Source organism: Triticum dicoccoides, chromosome 5B (assembly GCF_002162155.2).
Source record: "Triticum dicoccoides isolate Atlit2015 ecotype Zavitan chromosome 5B, WEW_v2.0, whole genome shotgun sequence".
NCBI classification, from domain to species: domain Eukaryota; kingdom Viridiplantae; phylum Streptophyta; class Magnoliopsida; order Poales; family Poaceae; genus Triticum; species Triticum dicoccoides.
Genome location: NC_041389.1, coordinates 162,043,845 through 162,047,787, shown reverse-complemented (window position 1 = coordinate 162,047,787; position 3,943 = coordinate 162,043,845).

Here is a 3,943-nt window from a genome sequence, read left to right as displayed (position 1 = left end):
TTCTAGCATGAATAATAAACATTAATCATGAATAAGGAAATGTAAAATAACAACTTTATTATTGCCTCTAGGGAATATTTTCTTCGAGTAGCACATGGTAGGTTACAGTCACTCTGGTCCCAGGAAGGCCACCGCTCCTCCACTCAGTCGACTCCAAGCTTGGTGGGGTAAACAACGGCAGCCAGTTAGCTGCTTGATGGTGATGTGGAGGCAGAAACATTCAGAACCTTGTGCTCCAAAGGAGGAGGTTATGGAGGCGGAGCTGGACAAAGCCGAGGCGGATGAGGAGAGGGCAAAGGCAATAGCTAGAGCGTCAGTTCTCGAGGCTCATGGCCGGACATGGTGGGTTATTAGATTAGGTTTGCAGTAGGTTTTAGTGTGGTTTGTGCGAAATATGTAATGAATTTTGTCCAATTTATAGGAAATGTTTTCGAAATGTAATGAATTTCATCCAGTCAATATGAAATTTGCTTTGTTTGCACGAATTTCGTCTGGTTAGTTCATATAGTTGTCGAAAGATATGCGGGCAGCATTGGATGGCATCCTCTGGCATCAGTATCTGTGGACTGATGCCGTTGTAAATTTTTGGGTCAGCACTAGAGATGTCCTAACTATCATGCTATAATCCCTAACAGTGCTCCATTATTTCGCAGGGAATAGTTATCCCTCAATCAAAGTCAGATCCGTCGTGTTTTGCACTCCTCCCTCATAAGAGTGGAGACACTTGCTTACATAAAAATCGACCAAGTGGACGACACTGTAGCACGTCATATCACTCAAACCCACTAGGCCAAACTAGCCTGCCTAACATGTGGCAAAGCCCCGCCCTCGTCATTTAGTTCTGGATTTCTATCGATTGATCGCACAAAAATGTTACACTTTGCATGTTCAAAATGAAAAGGCGGCACACTTAAAGCACACCTATAGCATTGGCGTCGCACCCCTGACAGTTGGTATCGCACGCCGCTCACCAAAGGGGACACACGTTGTCTTGCATTTTCACTGTCATGTGGGACTGCAATTGAATAAACCGTCGATAGCCAAAATCTAATCTCTTGGCGGGCGTCGGCTGAGAAGAGAGAGATGGGGAGGGAAAAGAGATCGCCCGCCCGCCGTGGACGGACTCCAAAAAATATGGTGATAATGAGAGGTGGGCCATGCGTGAGTCCGGACCGCTCACAAGCCCGCTTCTGACCGCCCTGGCCCACCAGAAAACCTCTTCCCCCTCCCGCGCGTGCTCCCTCAGGCTCCAGCTGCCCGCATTAAGAGCAAGTACAATACTGGGCTATAAGCCCGCTGATTTGGAGGAGAGAGGCATTGAAAAAGTGAAGGAGTGGTCTCTAATGCAAGAGCCCGTCTATACACGTGCTCCTAGGTATAAAAAATCATTCCTGTCTAAAAAAAGAAGGTAAAAACGTTTGAGAGGAAATAGATAGAGAGAGAGTGAGAAAAAGTTGTAACCTTATATCCAACCTTATAGTCAACACTATGGTACATGAGGAATGAGGGAGTTGTGCACATGCCAAGTTCACTGGGTGCCATGTTTCACACTCTGTAGTACCATTGGAGACAATAGCTTTCATCAAAAAAATAAACAATGAATACTCCTTGCTCGTCATTGTTATCAGAAAGAATACTTTCATTCAGCGACATGTGGGACATCGACCATCCTGGTCCGCTTGCCATGCACAAAATTATAGTGCACCACAGAGTACTGCAGGGGAGAATCACCCCAGTCGTAGCTCCACAGTAGTAAATGACTAATGAGCCGTCAAATCGCAGGCCTAACCTTTCCCACTGTAAGTTGCTCGGACGAACGAACCGTGATGACTGTTGAATCCGCTTCTTCAAGAAAACTTACTATACCCACAATACTGCTACCACACGCGAAGACTGGATGCCACTTAGGCATGTCATATTACTAAAACCCAGAACGCCAAACTAGCGCGCCTAGGATTTGTACGTCTCTGTACTGCTATGATTTTGTAGCACACGTATCCTTTGTCAATCTAACGACTATAAAGAAATGGAGGGCCTTTCTCTCTCTAGATCTCTCTCCATCCCGCAACCCTTCTAGCAAATGTACACACTCTTTGTAGCCACTCCGAAAGTACGACGTCACTACACATTCACGCTTCCAGCAAAAAATACACATTCACGCTTGTTACAAGTATGTGCCAATTTTAATCCGAATGCTGACTATTAATGTGAATGTATCCGTGAACCAACTCTTTGAGTTTAATGTGAATTAATGTATAATTGTGTACTATTGTCTGATCGATCGCTAAGCCTACAATTTTAGGAGCTTGGGCTATAGGCCGATCGACGATGGATCAGACCTATAAGCGTACCATGAGCTCATCAGCCCCAATGTTTTTTCTTTGGTGAGTGTTTGCAAGTACTATAGCTCGCACAATAGCTAGCCTACTAACACCAAGAATCATCAAACAAGCCCCACTAATATGATAAACATTTCAAACTTACATCTAAGCATGCCATATATTACATCAAAAGCTGGTGAGGATACATCTGTTTCCATAATTCGGAGAGGGTTCACATGATTCACTATCAAACAAAAGTAGCATGTGCCTCCCACACAAGACAGTGCACTAGCCCTAGGATGGTTTGATAACATGCAATGGTATGGTAATTAACACAATGCAAACTACGTTGAAGGATTAGCGCGACCAACTATTTCTTGTCATCGGTCTCTTGAGAAATGTCCACAGTACGGACACGGCATGGGAATTGATCTTTGGGGCGATGTCCACAGGACGGGCCGCGACATGGGAATCGATCTTTGGGGTGATGTCCACAGGATGGACGGCGGCATGGGAATCGATATCTTGGGCGATGTCCACAGGACGGACCGCGACATCGGAATCGATCTCTAGGGCGATGTCCATAGGACGAACGGCGACATCGGAATCAATCTCTGGGGCGATGTCCACAAGACGGAGCGCGACATCGAAATCATCAAGGATGTCCATCGGCACCTACACAACCTAAGATATTAGCAAGCACATTGCAAATAATCAAAAACCAGAACTATGGGAAGCAATTTTTTAACATTGTGCAGCTCACCAGGGGATCCCATCCCTCCGGGGGTCATCTCCTTGATGGGGGCCATCATCTTGCCAGGGAAATACTACTTCTCAATGGCGACTATCTCCAGAAACTCAGCCTTGAGCCTCTCACAGGTGGTTATTAGAGTTTCTGGGGTGGGCACCGTGGGGCCCTTGCTGTTCTTCCATCTTTCTTTTTTGAGGAGTTCGTCCGCCAACATTGTCAACTCTTTGGCCAGTGCTTGTTTCTTAGAGTTCTTCATCTCCATGGGTTGGCCTGCCAACATGGCAACTCGTTGGCCGTTGCTCGCTTCCTGGAGATCTCTGTGTCTATTGGGTTGTCCACTCGCAACTCTTTGCCTAGTGCTACAGGATCCATCAATAAACTGACAAACAAAAAGCAATCGAAAGGAAACCACAATCGCAATGAAAACAGAAAAGAATAGGTAGTGAGAATTGGTCAGTTCTTCGCAAAAAGAAGAATATTGGAATGAAAATAAAGTCGCAGCATCGATTCTCCCATGTTTCCTTTGTCGGTACAGAAAAAAACTGGTAGAAGTGAGTAACATGGAGTGAGGTTTTCTTCAAGATAGGGGAGAAAGGGCTTCAATGACCGTTCCAGTGAAATGTTGGTTGCTTTGTCCCGTCCAACTTTGAGGCCACTTTACCAATACTGGTAAAGGTGTGGGTTTTGTTATATGACGGGTCATGACGGCCACACCGGGGTGACTGGTGAGTCTCGAGAGGAGGAGGAGGAGCAGGAGGAGGAGGAGGAGGAGGAGAACGAGGAGAAGGAGAAGGAGAAGAAAAAGAACGAGAAGGAGGAGGAGGAGAAGAAGGAGAAGGAGAAGAAGAAGAAGAAGAAGAAGAAAAAGAAG